Here is an 18034-nt window from a genome sequence, read left to right as displayed (position 1 = left end):
CCTGAAGGTGTATAATCAATCTCTCTTCCCAACTCCAGTGCAGCTCTTTCTGCCTACGGGTCCTGTCCCTGTGCTTTAATAAAATCACCTTTTTTTGCACCAAAGACGTCTTCAAGAATTCTTTCTTGGCCATCGAATCTGAATTCCCACCATCACCCCAAAACCTCATCAAATTGTTTTAATATTCTTTATTTTTCATTTATGTCTGCAGTATTCATTGTGATGGCTCCTCCTTTAATATTGATATTGGTAATTTTTTGTTTTCTTCCTTTTTTCTTGACCAATTTAGGTTGAGAGTTACAATTTTATTGATCTTTTCATTGTAACTTTTCTCATTGATATTGTTTTCCATTGCATCTCTTGTCTTTATTATTTGCTTCCTTCTCTTAACTTTGTTTTGTCTTTTTTTTCTAGATTCTTAAGGTAGAAGCTTATTCTATTGATTTTACCTTTTTTACTTGCAATATAAGTATTGATAATTATAAATTTTTATCTAAGAACTATGTTAGCTGCATTCCTCAATTTTTGGTATATTTTGTATTCATTATCATTCAGTTCAAGGAATCTTACAATTTCCTCTGTGATTTATTCTTTAATCCATGGTGTAATTAGAACCTTATTGTTTAATTTAGTAAATTGTCAAAACACACTCTGGGAAACTGGTAAACACTACTTTTTACATCTAAAATGTATATACTTGGAACGTATATATATTTTCCAAGGTGGAAAATCCAGAGGTCATATATACATATACACTCATATATATATATATATATATATATATATATATATATATTTACAGTAGATATATAAAATATACTTATAAATCTAAGTAAGGTAATTAATGTGCTAGATTTTGATAAGATCAACCTTTAAAGACTGTTCAGAATAATATTGTTAGTACATTAAATCATCTCTTGGTTCTATTTAAACTCTTTCTCCCCTCTACTAAGCACCAAAACATTTAAGAATATGTCTGTTCTTCTTCTATATATACATATATATATATAGATATAGACATATCTATCTATCTATAGATAGATATCTATCTATATCTATATATATTATATACATCTATGTATATCTATATCTATATATCTATATATATCTATATAATATATATATATCCCAAAGGAATATAGTAGGTTTGGATTCATTCCATGGAGTCACTGAGACCCAAGATAGAATGGTGTAAGTGTGCAGGATATAGCTTCAGAATCAGAGCAGCCATGATCCTACAAGTCAAGAGGGCCTTTGGTTAAGGACATCATTCCTGATGCAGGATAAATACTTATAAATGTGATAAAAGTTTCCAAGCATACCAGTCTCAAATAAATAAAACACATTAGCAGAAAGAATTACTATAATATATATTATTAAAGAAAACTCGATTCTTCTATACAGGACAAGAAAACAATGAGATGGATAAAGTTACTAAGAAGTGTTAATCATAGTAAGTGGTCTAGCAGCTTTTGAGATATGGGAAAAATCATAGGGTGTGTATTAAATACAAATAATACATAAGTGAGTAGCTTATGAGGCATAGGCAAATTTGTAATATGTGTTAAAAATAGTAAGTAACCTGAAAAAATGTTAAAAATGGGTAGTATAATGAAATATAAACAAGAACAAAGATACTACTTATAGATAGAAGGCATAGAAAGTCATAGTTATGATCATGACTTTCTCAGCAGACATTTTTATAGATCATCTTTAAATTGGCCATTCATTGGTGATATCCAGTATAGTCCTGTTCTAGCGTTACATGTTCTGTGTCCATAAAACGTAGTTAAAATCCATAGCTGTTTAGGAGGCTAATTGGAAATACACATCTTCACTCCAATGTCTCTAATAGAGCAAGTGTGTGTTTTGGTCCTAGATAACTTTCATCGGTGTACCCCATCCTTATTCAAACCTCAATTTCGGTCTTCACCACTACACCATCATCAGAGAAGGAAGATGTGGCAGAGAGAGAGAAAAAGAGACAGAGGAAGAGGTTATATGAACACTGTATTATCCAGGATTTGGGTTAGTGAGGTCTTTCACCCATGTACTCTATCGTTAAGTATGTTTAACCTGGTGCCTGGGGTCTCTTCTTTTGCTTCTCATTGTGAATTTTAGATTGATTTAATAAATCATGTTGTTTATCTTCATTTGGCCAGAAAGGCTTTTCATTCTGATTCTTCCAGGATGGTAATTGGAGGCTACCGCTTCATCAAGGTAATTGCCCATACAACAATAACTATAATAAAACTAATGGTATTTTAGTAGATGATTATAAGCCTTTTATTGGCATATTTGATATTTGTCAAGAGTGCTTCTGAAAATTGATTTTGATAAATGTTTTGAATAAATTTTAGTGAAAAACTCAATAAAAAGTGATTATAGTGTAAAATATATATGTAGATCACAGAATTAAATTATCAAATTATTTCACACTTGCAAAGAAGTATTATGTGCATTTATACACATATACATATATAACGTGTGTTGATATATGGATTTGTATGTATATGTATATATGTGCATACAGATACACATATCTACATGTAGATCTATAAGTTCTCAGATTTTGATTCTAGCCAGAATTAATTTTATTTATTAAAAAAAATTAACGTTTATTAATTTTTGAGACACAGAGACAGAGCACGAGTTGGGGAGGGGCAGAGAAGGAGACAGAGAATCTGAAGCAAGCTCCAGGGTCTGAGCCATCATCACAGAGCCTGATGCGGGGCTCATACCCATGAAGCGCAGATCATGACTTGAGCTGAAGTCAGACGCTTAACTGACTGAGCCACCCAGCCTCCCTGATTCTAGAAAGAAATTATTTCTCACCAAAGTAAATTCAACAAACATTTACTCAGGGTCTATTTGCCAGCCACAGAATCAATATCAATATCAATGTCAGTTTGACATTTTTTTTTTTTTTTGTCAGCACATATCATTGCTATTGACTTTGGATCACATCTTTTACATGTTGTAAAATGTGCATAAAATTAAATTATAGAGTTAATTCAAGAAGATGTGTATTTTCCATTTGCATTTTCCATTTGCATTTTCCAAGTACCTGTGATGAAAAGTAAAATCCCTTTTACAGTTAATCATTGAAATAAATGCCATCACAATTCATATTGTGTACATTTATGATATGCTTTCACTATAAATCTAAGTAAAGTAACGTTTTTTGAACTAAATTTTGATTAGTGAGTTCAGCCTTAAAAGACCACTGAGCACAGTATTATCAGTTCATTAAATTATCTCTCAGTTCTACTTAAACCCCTTCTCTCCCACTTAATAGGTACCCAAACATTTAAGATTCCATATACATTTACATATATGAAGAATTAAGGATGTTATTATTTAATTGCTTATAATTCACCTGTAGCTTGAAAGTCGGTGTCCCTTCTCCTTTACCATGGGTACATCTGACCTTTCAATTCAAACAAAATCACCTGTTTCTAGCAGGAACCAGTTCTGCAGTGTCTAATCTGCTCTGCTAGCCTTTTGCCAGTCACTTTATTCAGATATCTGTTTTTAGTGGGGCTTCCACATCCATAGTGGTTTCATTACAGAAATACAAGGAGATCAGGAAGCACACATTCATGGAACTGGTGAGTTTCCTTCTTAGTGGTAGCGACAATTACTCCAGAACAAACAAGATGAGACTGAAAGACACTGACTGGAAGTCAATGTTTTTTGTTTTTTGTTTTTTTTTCTCAAGAACCCTTCCCTTCACAGGGTAGTTGTCAATTTAGAGGCAGCAGAGGGTAGGGATGTATACTTAAGCCAGACCACCTGAGTTCAAATCCTTGTTCGCTAGTCAGTTATATATGACCTTAGTCAAGTTGTGTAATTTCTCTGGGTTTTGGTTTCTCCATCTGTTAAATGGATATAATAATAGTTCATATCTCATAGCATTGCTGTGAGAATTTAATATTTGAGATTCAGCAACACAGTAGGAACTACAAGAAGTGTTAGCTAGTATTGCCACACCTCTGAAAAAAATGCAATATAACAACTTCTTGAAAACTTAACTAATCTTTAAGAGAAAGATTATCCTATTATCATGATCACCAAAAAACCCCAAAAAACAAAACAGAGGTGGGGAGCAACCTTGAGGTAAAGCTGCATTTCAGGCATGTTTTAATCAAAATGGAAACTTGAGGGGTCCTGGGCCAGGTTTTTAAAGGCCCAAAGGCTGGGGGCTTCTGGGAAGATGGCGGCATAGGAGGACGCTGAGCTCACCGCATCCGGCGGATCACTTAGATTCCACACACACCTGCCTAAATAACCCAGAAAATCGCCAGAAGTCTAGCAGAACGGATTCTCCGGTGGCCTGTCTACCCACGGAAGAGGGTAGGAAGGGCGGAGAGGCGGTGCGCACTACACGGACTGGAGGGAGGGAGCTGGGGCGGAGGGGCAGCCCGCCGGCCAAGCAGAGGCCCCGAGTCTGGCTTGCAAAAGCAGAGGGGCCGGATGGAGTGTGTTCTGACAGCAAGTGGGACTTAACATCTGGAAGGTTATAAGTTAACAGATCTGCTCGGACAACGGGAGGGCTGGAGGACAAAGGGGGGAGAGTTGTTGAACCCTGGAGGACAGAGCGCAGCTTGGCAGGGAACAAAGGCGCTCGCCAGTGCCATCTCCCTTGCCCATTCCCCAGCCAAAATCCCAAAGGGAACCAGTTCCTGCCAGGGAACTTGCTTGCACCGCGCAAACACCCAACGCTGTGCTTCTGCGGATCCATCCCTCCGCAGGGATGACTCCCTCCCGGTGCCACAGGGCCCCTCCCAAAGCGGATCTCTAAAGGAAAAGCAAGCTAAGCCTGCCCCTCCAGCCCCTATGCACCTTGCCGATCCACCACAGCTAATACGCCAGATCCCCAGCACCACAGGCTGGCAGTGTGCAAGTAGCCCAGACGGCCACACCACCCCACAGTGAATCCTGCCCCTAGGAGAGGGGAAGAGAAGGCACACACCAGTCTGACTGTGGCCCCAGCGGTGGGCTGGGGGCAGACATCAGGTCTGACTGCGGCCCCACCCACCAACTCAAGTTATTCAAGACAGCACAGGGGAAGTGCCCCGAAGTCCTGCACCACTCCAGGGACTATCCAAAGTGATGAAACGGAAGAATTCCCCTCAGAAAAACATCCAGGAAATAACAACAGCTAATGAACTAATCGAAAATGATTTCAACAATATAACAGAAAGTGAATTTAGAATAATAGTCATAAAATTAATCACTGGGCTTGAAAACACTATAAAGGACAGCAGAGAATCTCTTGCTACAGAGATCAAGGGACTAAGGAACAGCCAGGAGGAGCTAAAAAATGCTATTAATGATCAGCAAAATAAAATGGAGACAACCACGGCTCGGATTGAAGAGGCAGAGGAGAGAATAGGTGAACTAGAAGATAAAATTATGGAAAAAGAAGAAGCTGAGAAAAAGAGAGATAAAAAAAATCCAGGAGTATGAGAGGAAAATTAGAGAACTAAGTGATGCACTGAAGAGAAATAATCTATGCATAATTGGTATTCCAGAGGAGGAAGAGAGAGGGAAAGGTGCTGAAGGTGTACTTGAAGAAATCATAGCTGAGAACTTCCCTGATCTAGGGAAGGAAAAAGGCATTGAAATCCAAGAGGCACAGAGAACTCCCTTCAGACGTAACTTGAATCGATCTTCTGCATGACATATCATAGTGAAACTGGCAAAATACAAGGATAAAGAGAAAATTCTGAAAGCAGGTAGGGATAAACATGCTCTAACATATAAAGGGAGACCTATAAGACTCGTGACCGATCTCTCTACTGAAACTTGGCAGGCCAGAAAGGAATGGCAGGAGATCTTCAATGTGATGAACAGAAAAAATATGCAGCCAAGAATCCTTTATCCAGCAAGTCTGTCATTTAGAATAGAAGGAGAGATAAAGGTCTTCCCAAACAAGCAAAAACTGAGGGAATTCGTCACCACTAAACCGGCCCTACAAGAGATCCTAAGGGGGATCCGGTGAGACAAAGTACCAGAGACATTGCTACAAGCATGAAACCTATGGACATCACAATGACTCTAAACCCATATCTTTCTATAATAACACTGAATGTAAATGGATTAAATGCGCCAACCAAAAGACATAGGGTATCAGAATGGATAAAAAAACAAGACCCATCTATTTGCTGTCCACAAGAGACTCATTTTAGACCTGAGGACACCTTCAGATTGAGAGTGAGGGGATAGAGAACTATTTATCATGCTACTGGAAGCCAAAAGAAAGCTGGAGTAGCCATACTTATATCAGACAAACTAGACTTTAAATTAAAGGCTGTAACAAGAGATGAAGAAGGACATTATATAATAGTTACAGGGTCTATCCATCAGGAAGAGCTAACAATTATAAATGTCTATGCGCCGAATACCGGAGCCCCCAAGTATATAAAACAATTACTCATAAACATAAGCAACCTTATTGATAAGAATGTGGTAATTGCAGGGGACTTTAACACTCCACTTACAGAAATGGATAGATCATGTAGACACATGGTCAACAAAGAAACAAGGGCCCTGAATGAGACATTGCATCAGATGGACTTGACAGATATATTTAGAACTCTGCATCCCAAAGCAACGGAATATACTTTCTTCTTGAGTGCATATGGAACATTCTCCAAGATAGATCACATACTGGGTCACAAAACAGCCCTTCATGAGTATACAAGAATTTAAATCATACCATGCATACTTTCAGACCACAATGCTATGAAGCTTGAAATCAACCACAGGAGAAAGTCTGCAAAACCTCCAAAAGCATGGAGGTTAAAGAACACCCTACTAAAGAATGAGTGGGTCAACCAGGCAATTAGAGAAGAAATTAAAAAATATATGGAAACAAATGAAAATGAAAATACAACAATCCAAACGCTTTGGGATGCAGCGAAGGCAGTCCTGAGAGGAAAATACATTGCAATCCAGGCCTATCTCAAGAAACAAGAAAAATCCCAAATACAAAATCTAACAGCACACCTAAAGGAAATAGAAGCAGAACAGCAAAGGCAGCCTAAACCCAGCAGAAGAAGAGAAATAATAAAGATCAGAGCAGAAATAAACAATATAGAATCTAAAAAAACTGTAGAGCAGATCAACAAAACCAAGAGTTGGTTTGGAAAAAATAAACTAAATTGATAAACCTCTAGCCAGGCTTCTCAAAAAGAAAAGGGAGAGGACCCAAATAGATAAAATCATGAATGAAAATGGAATTATTACAACCAATCCCTCAGAGATACAAGCAATTATCAGGGAATACTATGAAAACTTATATGCCAACAAACTGGACAACCTGGAAGAAATGGACAAATTCCTAAGCACCCACACACTTCCAAAACTCAATCAGGAGGAAATAGAAAGCTTGAACAGACCCCTAACCAGTGAAGAAATAGAATCAGTCATCAAAAAACTCCAAACAAATAAGAGTCCAGGACCAGATGACTTCCCAGGGGAGTTCTACCAGACATTTAAAGCAGAGATAATACCTATCCTTCTCAAGCTATTCCAAGAAATAGAAAGGGAAGGAAAACTTCCAGACTCATTCTATGAAGCCAGTATTACTTTGATTCCTAAACCAGACAGAGACCCAACAAAAAAAGAGAACTACAGGCCAATATCCCTGATGAATATGGATGCAAAAATTCTCAATAAGATACTAGCAAATCGAATTCAGCAGCATATAAAAAGAATTATTCACCATGATCAAGTGGGATGCATTCCTGGGATGCAGGGCTGGTTCAACATTCGCAAATCAATCAACGTGATACATCACATTAATAAAAGAAAAGGTAAGAACCATATGATCCTGTCAATCGATGCAGAAAAGGCCTTTGACAAAACTCAGCATCCTTTCTTAATAAAAACCCTCGAGAAAGTCGGGATAGAAGGAACATACTTAAACATCATAAAAGCCATTTATGAAAAGCCCACAGCTAACATCATCCTCAATGGGGAAAAACAGAGCTTTCTCCCTGAGATCAGGAACACGACAGGGATGCCCACTCTCACCGCTGTTGTTTAACATAGTGTTGGAAGTTCTAGCATCAGCAATCAGACAACAAAAGGAAATCAAAGGCATCAAAATTGGCAAAGATGAAGTCAAGCTTTCACTTTTTGCAGATGACATGATACTATACATGGAAAATGCGATAGCCTCCACCAAAAGTCTGCTAGAACTGATACATGAATTCAGCAAAGTTGCAGGATACAAAATCAATGTACAGAAATCAGTTGCATTCTTAAACACTAACAATGAAGCAACAGAAAGACGAATAAAGAAACTGATCCCATTCACAATTGCACCAAGAAGCATAAAATACCTAGGAATAAATCTAACCAAAGATGTAAAAGATCTGTATGCTGAAAACTATAGAAAGCTTATGAAGGTAATTGAAGAAGATATAAAGAAATGGAAAGACATTCTGTGCTCATGGATTGGAAGAATAAATATTGTCAAAATGTCAATACTACCCAAAGCTATCTACACATTCAATGCAATCCCAATCAAAATTGCACCAGCATTCTTCTCGAAACTAGAACAAGCAATCCTAAAATTCATATGGAACCACAAAAGGCCCCGAATAGCCAAAGTAATTTTGAAGAAGAAGACCAAAGCAGGAGGCATCACAATCCCAGACTTTAGCCTCTACTACAACGCTGTCATCATCAAGACAGCATGGTATTGGCACAAAACCAGACACATAGACCAATGGAATAGAATAGAAACCCCAGAACTAGACCCACAAACGTATGGCCAACTAATCTTTGACAAAGCAGGAAAGAACATCCAATGGAAAAAAGTCTCTTTAACAAATGGTGCTGGGAGAACTGGACAGCAACTTGCAGAAGGTTGAAACTAGACCACTTTCTCACACCATTCACAAAAATAAACTCAAAATGGGTAAAGGACCTGAATGTGAGACAGGAAACCACCAAAACCCTAGAGGAGAAAGCAGGAAAAGACCTCTCTGACCTCAGCTGTAGCAATTTCTTACTTGACACATCCCCAAAGGCAAGGGAATTAAAAGCAAAAATGAACTACTGGGACCTTATGAAGATAAAAAGCTTCTGCACAGCAAAGGAAACAACCAACAGAAGGCAACCAACGGAATGGGAAAAGATATTTACAAATGACATATCGGACAAAGGGCTAGTATCCAAAATCTATAAAGAGCTCACCAAACTCCACACCCAAAAAACAAATAACCCAATGAAGAAATGGGCAGAAAACATGAATAGACACTTCTCTAAAGAAGACATCCAGATGGCCAACAGGCACATGAAAAGATGCTCAACGTTTCTCCTCATCAGGGAAATACAAATCAAAACCACACTCAGATACCACCTCATGTCAGTCAGAGTGGCCAAAATGAACAAATCAGGAGACTATAGATGCTGGCGAGGATGTGGAGAAACGGGAACCCTCTTGCACTGTTGGTGGGAATGCAAACTGGTACAGCCACTCTGGAAAACAGTGTGGAGGGTCCTCAAAAAATTAAAAATAGACCTACCCTATGACCCAGCAATAGCACTGCTAGGAATTTACCCAAGGGATACAGGAGTACTGATGCATAGGGGCACTTGTACCCTAATGTTTATCACAGCACTCTCAACAATAGCCAAATTGTGGAAAGAGCCTAAATGTCCATCAACTGATGAATGGACAAAGAAATTGCGGTTTATATACACAATGGAGTACTACATGGCAATGAGAAAGAATGAAATATGGCCCTTTGTAGCAAGGTGGATGGAACTGGAGAGTGTGATGCTAAGTGAAATAAGCCATACAGAGAAACACCGATACCATATGGTTTCACTCTTATGTGGATCCTGAGAAACTTAACAGAAACCCATGGGGGAGGGGAAGGAAAAAAAAAAGAGGTTAGAGTGGGAGAGAGCCAAAGCATAAGAGACTCTTAAAAACTGAGAACAAACTGAGGGTTGATGGGGGGGTGGGAGGGAGGGGAGGGTGCGTGATGGGTATTGAGGAGGGCACCTTTTGGGATGAGCACTGGGTGTTGTATGGAAACCAATTAGACAATAGATATCATATATTGAAAAAAAAAAAGAAAGACCCAAAGGTCAACTAGTTCTTAGCCTGTGTTTCATTCTTAGGATCATAAATAAGGTCACAGTCATGGACTTTGAACTCTGAATCAGATGAGCTAACTGGTAACTACTGGCATGTAGTCTCAAAAGCTATAGGAAACACTTACTAGTAATTTATTTTATTTATTTATTTTTTTAGTAATTTATTTTAAAGACAAATAACCCAGTTAACTAATGGGCAGAAAACATTAATAGACACTTTGCCAAAGAAGACATCCAGATATAACAGACACATGAAAAGATGCTCAGTATCACTCATTATCAGGCAACTACAAATCAAAACCACAATGAGATACCACTTTACACTTGTTGGAATGGCTAAATTTAACAACACAAGAAACAACAGGTGTTGGTGAAGTTGCAGGAAAAGGGGGACCCTCTTGCACCACTGATGGGAATGCAAACTGGTGCAGCCACTCTGGAGAACAGTATGGAGGTTCCTGAAAAAATTAAAAATAGAACTACCCTATGATTCAGCAATTGTACGACTTGGTATTTACCCAAAGGATACAAATATATAGTTTCAAAGGGGTGTGTGCACCCCAATATTTACAGCAGTTATCAACAATAGCCAAACTATGGAGAAAGTCCAAAAATTAAACAAACAAACAAACAAGGATAAAGAACAAACTGAGGGTTGATGGAGGTAAGTAGGTGAGGGAGGTAAGATGGGTGATGGGTATTAAATAGGGCACTTGTGAGGAGCCCTGGGTGTTGCATGTAAGTCATGTATCACTGAATTCTAGTCCTGAAACCAGTCTTTCACTGTATATTAACTAAAATTTAAATATAAATTAAAAAATAAAAAGACAACTGCCCAATTGGCAAACATTTCCTTTTGGAAAGAAAAATCAGATAATAAAAATGTATTGAACTATGATTTTATTGTTAATTATTTAAATTCAAAGAAAGGTTATTATGGTCACTTCTATGAGGTTTAGTTAATTTTTACTTCTTTCTATATTATAATTTTATGAATTATGGTAGTTTCAAATTATTTCATCAGTCTTGGTCTTTGTTTTTAATTTATACAGTGGAATTTACTTGTTCATTGGTGTGAGGAATTTTCAATATCTTGCCAAACAGCCTGTGGCAACTGAAAATACAAGTTGCATATATTAGACTTTTCTCTTTGAGTGCAGTGCAACAAAAACAAACTATGCTGAAACCCAACATCATTGAATTGCAGGCACTTCTATAACTAATTCAAAATAGTTTTATTTTCTGTAATTAAGAAAACAAATTTGACCTATCTATTTAGGAGGCAAATAGTAGAGCAAAGCCTATCTTATGGCTGTAATCATTTTCAATTTCACTTTATTGTTATTTATGTTTTTTATCTCCCCAACTTAACTAAATGCTTTATATCCCATTCAGCCCATCTTGGTTTACAACTCATATATATTAGTTTGGTCAGTATTTGTAGACCAATTTTATTATTCTTATGTACTCAGATTATACTTTAAAACTCAGGTTTATGAAGAAAATCCCCATCAGTTTTCCAGAGCACTGTGAAAACCTCTCTAGTAGCTCATGGTGGTCACATGTTCAAAGTGTGCTGTTGGACATTGATGCCCCTTAGCCCTGTGGACAGCTGGAGCCCGTAGGCTAGTAAGCCCTAGCTAAGAGCAGCTTTCTCCAGTGCTCCCGGGCAGCTGGATCACAGCAAGTTCTGAGATGGGAGGTGTCCTCTGGTAGCAATGATATCTGGCTCTGTGTGGCCATGAGATGTCATCCTGTCTGGACATCTATTGCAGCTCCCAGCTGCAGAGTACACAGCATCCGTAAGTGTGCTGAAGGAGGTATGACAGGAGCGCACTTCGCAGGAGCCCAAGAAGCTCTGCTTCAGTCCAAGTTGACGGTAGGACACAGATCCGCTTCTCCATTCCTAATCTGCATATTCGTGTATACACAGTGTCCGCCTTTTGTGGCCACCATCTTTGTTACAGAATCCAATCCCACGCAGGCCTGCTCTCACAATGAATGCCCATTCTGCAAATTAGAGCTTCAGCAATTGCCATGAAAAAGTCTGATTAGATTTGAGATCCTTGGCATTATTACAAGAAAATTCAACACTACATTGTCTCGGACAGAAAAGAATGCTCAATTTCTTTAACTATCATTTACAACTATGGTAAATTTTTGAATTGTTAAAATGGTCTTTACATGTTTATATATCACTTATTTTGTTGATAGTGACTATCTGCAGATGAACTTTTTCATAAAAATGAAATTTTTTTTACGTGGAATTTTATGCACATTTAATATTTAAGTCACTTCTAATATATTTCTATTTTTTTAAACATATACTCAATTGTAAAGGAAAGATGGTTAAGTGTTTATTAAACTCCAGGAGCCATATCCTTTTTTTCTGTGACATGACTGGAAAATTTGGGGAAGCACTTTTTATTAGGGATTTTCGGTAATTCAAATGTGTTCAAGGTTTTCTCCAAAGTGTTTCCAAAACTGGGCAGGAGGTCTTTTCTGATGACTCTGTGTAGCATAAAGATCACTAGTCCCTTCCTTCAACTGTAAAATATTATAATAACATTTCACACGGTCCTATTTGATGGGACCATGTGTAGTGTAAGACTAGACTGGAAAAATAATTTACAGGCTGGCTCATTCCTTCCAGTCTACCCTAACTCCCTAGTCATCCAGGTGTCTTACTCCGTTCTAATAAAACTTCAGAGGCTTCCTTCTTACAGCCTGCGCCGCGCGGGTTGAGGGGCTGGTCTGGAACAGTCATCCAACTCGCTCCTACACATTTTTTCCCTCGCCTGTGGGCCACTTGGGTGCACGCCACGCGCCCAGGTCTCCAGGCTTCTCTGGGGAAGCCTCCTGCGCCAAGCTAGGCTGGGTGCGTGCGGCGGATGGTCTCTGAGATTTCTCGCTTTCTCTGCAGGTGCCCCAGAAAGTAAAGGCCGAAATCGGGGGCAGGCGCTCCCTGCCTTCGTCCAAGCTCTCCCTCCAGGTTCTGCGCCCCAGGACTGGGCAGTGGCGGAAACCTGCGGGGCGTCCCAGCCCTGGGGGCGTGGAGCTGCAACACCTGGGCAGTCGTTCAGGGGCTGCTGCCATCCCGCCCCTCCTCCAGCCTCCTCTGAAGATGTTTATCTTGCCCTCTGCTCCTTGCTCTTTTCTCTTTCACTTTTCTTTTCGGTGAGGGTTGGGACTCCCTGGGTTCAGGGCGCCCAGGGGAACCCCAGCTGACTCGCTCTTTGTAGTCGAAGCCCAACGCCAAGGCAGGGAGCCGGGTGGCAGTTCCCGTCCGGCTGCGCCGCTCGCCGCCCCCCAGCCCTACAGCCGGGACTCGATGGAGGTACAGAGTTCTGCTTCTCCGCCTGTGGGGGGGAAGGTGGTGGTGGTTGAAAGGGCGATGGAATTTTCCCCGAAAGTCTACGCCTCGGGCCTCTCCCAGCTCCGGGCGGACCTACCCATTTCCCCCCACCAGCTGCGGACCGGGCCGCCCCGCCCTCTCACGGGGAACACTTAACCGCGACTTCAGTTTTCTGTTGCACTACGTGCAGAGGTTTTCCCCCTTCTGACCCTTTATTCGTCCCGTGGGCTCTCCTCGCCATCCTCTGCTCCCAGAGGAACGCAGATTGCTGGTCCGCTTGAGGGTCCCGCGCGGCTCCTCCGTGCGCTTGGCTCTTTCGGTGCTGCAGGCAGCGGATCAGCGGGAGGCAGCGCCCGGCGCCGGTGTCTCCTCTCCGCTAACTCCGCAGCTGACCCGCGGAGAGAGAGGGACGTGCGCCTGCCTCCCGCCCCAGGCTGCCCGTTTCGGAGAAGACGCGGTCTGGCAGCACTGAGCGCTGAGTTCTGCACCTAACCGAGCTCAGAGAGTTCGAAGAAAGGTACCGCAGCTCCCCGCTTCTTCCCTGCCCCCTCCCACACTCCTTGCGGGTCAGCTCAAATGTGTCTAGGACCCTGCGGGTTGGTCTCTCCCTTTGCTTGCAAAATCAAGTTACCCTCCCCTTCTTTGATCAGGAGGACGGACACTTGTCCTCCTAGGGAGAGGAACTTGCAGAAATGGTTACTGATGGGCACTCAGGCCTGGGTCTATGTTATTAGTTCCAGCCTTGATCAAGCCACTCATCTCTTAGAAAAGCAGTATTAGGGGCGCCTGGGTGGCGCAGTCGGTTAAGCGTCCGACTTCAGCCAGGTCACGATCTCGCGGTCCGGGAGTTCGAGCCCCGCGTCCGGCTCTGGGCTGATGGCTCGGAGCCTGGAGCCTGTTTCCGATTCTGTGTCTCCCTCTCTCTCTGCCCCTCCCCCGTTCATGCTCTGTCTCTCTCTGTCCCAAAAATAAATAAACGTTGAAAAAAAAAATTAAAAAAAGAAAAGCAGTATTAGAAACTTGGAAGAGATACAGGAGACTTAAGCTTGCAGTAAAATCCTTATTCAAGATGGATTTAAATGAAAGTCCAGTTAATTTTTTTCCAGTGTTACTGAGACTGCATTTTGCGAATGTTTACAATTCATTTTAATTGAACTATGAAATTCCGTGCGTTGAAGACTTTGATAACGTCAGCGTATCCATAAAGCAAGATGATTCTTAAACGATGCTTATAACAGATTCTTAAACAGGATGCGTCAGAAGTTTCAGAACTGGAAGTAAAGTGGTTTTCGCTAGCTATTTTTCCATTATGTTTTTAAAACTACTTTCTAATGTTACGGCAAGGGGCATGCCATCTACCTGTAACTGATGGGCTTCCTCATCTTGTCAGTGTGCCTAAAATAAAAAGGTTTTATTGACCTTTATTGTCAGTGTGCCTAAAATAAAAAGGTTTGATTGAATGGACAGATAAGGTCCGGGTGATCGTGGCCTTCAGCAGTGCAGTGGCTGTGTGGTGGACTATTCCACTGAAAGCATCAAGGTACAATATGGATCAAATTTTAAACTACTGTTCTTTTATTGAAAAGCAGTGTGGTGGGCATGGTAGACAGAGGAAGGAGGCACAAAGGAAAAAGCATAAAGATATAGAAAAGATATAAATATATCGTTGTTTATATAAAGATATATAAAAGAAGGAACTGAAGAAAAAGCAATAGCCTTCTTAGACTTAAAAAGCGATGAAGAATTTAAAATTTTACATAATCAAGTTAAGATATCTCAGAAAGTTCTAAAGGTTTGTTGTGATTGTGTTTTAAGGTCACATTCTTACATCTCTCCCTCTGTTTCCTCCTCTCAAAATTTTAGTCGTACTCAGAATGGCCTTTTCCTGCAGTATCATCTGCTCTGTGACAGAGTGACCCAGAGGAGTTAGGTTAGTCACTGGTCCTGAATCTCTAGTAGGCAGTGTTCCTATACTTTGATTTTTAATTGTCTGCCTGTCTATCTATCTATCATCTATCTATCTATCTATCTATCTATCTATCATCTCTCTCTCTCTCTCCCTCTCCCTCTGTCTCTATATATATATTAAGTAAGCTCTGCACCCAATGTGGGGCTTGCAGTCACATCCTTGAGATCAAGAGTCGCATGCTCTGTGGACTGAGCCAGCCAGATGCTCCTTCCCATACTTTGGTTCACTATTCTCTGCTGATTTGGAGTGGCAACTCTAGAACCTGGTTTGAAGCTGTTGTCCTGGAGTTTGGAACTTTACTGCAGATTATTGGGGGACTTAAGAAGAACAATTTGATCATTTTCTTTTCATCAATGAGATTTGTATATAAATGTCAACAGCTATATTGCAAGACACAATATTTGTCAATGAAATACAAGTTTATAATCTTTTTTGGAGGATGGGGAAAATCTGTGGTTTAACGTTTATTGAAATAGAGTTCGATAATTGAAGGATTTTAAACCCTAGAAGGTTCTCCATCTCAGGTTTGCTGGCTCTGAGTAGATTTCAGGAAGGATGTGAATGAAGCCCTGAAATGTTGTATGTAAGTGGATTTTTCTGAAGAAAATATCCACAACTCTAATTAGGTTTTCAAATGTCTCTTGGACCCCAAATAGTTTTTAAAACATTTTAAAACTTAGAAAACTGTCCTTTTTTTCATTTCTCTCTTAGAGTTGACTGTTAAGTTTGTTCATTAGATAACTATTCTTTTGAAGGTTAGTTAATGATAATACAGAGAGTGCTGTCTTTTGGCCAGCAACTTGAATTATGGGAAATAATATGAATCATAGCTAATACTTGTTGAGTTCTTAGTATGTACCGGACATTGTTCCGAGTATGTATGTATTTTTAAAAATCATCATGATAAACTTAGGTGGTAGTACGGACTGTGTTATATAGCCGAGAAAATGGAAGCATAGGGTAATTAAATAACTTTCCCAAAGTCACAGAGCTAGTTAAGTGGTAGAGCTGGGATTTGAACCTGGACAGATTTCAGATCACTGGTGTTTATAAAGGATGATATTTCCATAGAAGTATTTCCCACAATTTGTCAGTGACAAGTATCTACTACTTCATTTTGATGCAGTTTTATGATAGAAGGTTGGTTTTTAAGTAATACTGCTTATACAGTACTTGCATGATTGACTTCATTAATTATACATTTAAAGATTAGCTTTATGATCAAATAATATTCGCATGAGTATTTATTTGTGTTTGGTTCCTTGGAGAAATTTCTCTTACGGTTCCTGAATGAAAACATTTGTTTAATTTGCATCAGTTTTTGCTGATAGAGCATGACATAGGTACAGGTGGATTGATCAATGGCTGCATCTATTGATCTAACTATTCATTCATCCATCCAAGTAGAAAGGTGGGATTCGTGGAGAGATCAGAACAGAAGCCTTTCCCAATTATATCACAACCGAGGTGGTGTAGTCAACTATTTAAGAAGCCTTTTCACAGGCTCCAATGGTATGAGAGTTGGCAAGAAGCCAGCTTCTTTCCTTAGCTCAGTATTAGCTCTTAGATTTACTTACTCAGTGATTGCAGATTACCACGTGAGGCTTTTGAGGTTGAACAATGCTTAAGTGCTTGCTGCTCTCCTATTTGAATGGATTGAATGGAAAAATTCCATAGGGGCGTTGAGAGAACATGTGTGGTTTTAGCTAGTACTGCGATGTATTTACTACTAGCTATTTAATGGTGAGTTTTACTAATTAACTATTATTAATTATATTAATTACTATTTATTACTTCACTTTTTTTTCAGGTTACACTCAGTGTTGGAATGAAAAATAAATAAGAGGCTGTTTGATCTCATTTCAATTCAGCAGTGTTATTCATATATGTTTTATGTCTGGAGGCAGGGCATATGTATACATATATTTTTCAGTGTTTTATTCCAGAGTCCAGTAGTGTCTTGCAGGTCATCTTTGGAAGGACCAAAATATATGTAGATCTGCTATCTATCTATCTATCTATCTATCTATCTATCTATCTCCATGCATATTTTGTATATAGACCATATAAATATGGATTAAAAAAGTCTGAATGCCTGTTAGCTGATCATGTTCTAAGAATACATAGTTGATTGTTTTCCAAATACTAAGGTTTCTCCAAGTGCTAACAGGGTGCAGAGGGGGTCAGGAGAGTGACAACAGTATTTTGTTAAATAGAGGAATTGAAACTGAAAATGATCCTACAAGAAGAAAATATGATCGGTTGTAAGGTTGGTGGGGGGAGGCTCTACTCATCAGAGTGACATAGGAAAGCAGCCCTGTGGCACATGCCATGATCCCTTGTATCATTTCACTCTCACTGGGCATTTTGTTCATGTACCTTCTAATAGAAACTCGAGAAATGAAATACTCCTTGTGCACTGTTAGCACTGACCCCAGTTATTCTTTAACTGAACATTTTATAGCTAGAAACTTTACAGTATATTTTCCCCACTTATTTTCTTTTGTACGTATCAACAACAAAAAGTATATGTTTAAAAGTTTTAAAATAATTTTGTTAAAATTATTCTTTATGCTATTGTAAAG

The 18034-nt window shown here is 39.5% G+C and overlaps 1 protein-coding gene across 2 annotated transcripts in view; it reads left to right on the top strand.

Moving 5' to 3' along the window:
- Positions 1 to 13317: 13317 nt before the first annotated feature.
- IL15 (interleukin 15) overlaps positions 13318 to 18034 on the top strand; it is an 80111-nt gene continuing 75394 nt past the window's right edge. The window contains exon 1 of one of the 2 annotated variants that reach the window (XM_030313012.2): positions 13318 to 13462. The gene's annotated coding sequence lies outside the window, so the exon portion shown is untranslated. Of the gene's footprint in view, positions 13463 to 13525; positions 13998 to 18034 lie in introns of those variants that run through there. The other variant, XM_030313013.2, reaches the window with a different exon arrangement.

The sequence above is a fragment of the Lynx canadensis genome, chromosome B1 (genome assembly GCF_007474595.2).
Source record: "Lynx canadensis isolate LIC74 chromosome B1, mLynCan4.pri.v2, whole genome shotgun sequence".
Classification (NCBI taxonomy): domain Eukaryota; kingdom Metazoa; phylum Chordata; class Mammalia; order Carnivora; family Felidae; genus Lynx; species Lynx canadensis.
This window is presented reverse-complemented; position numbering and strand designations above follow the sequence as displayed.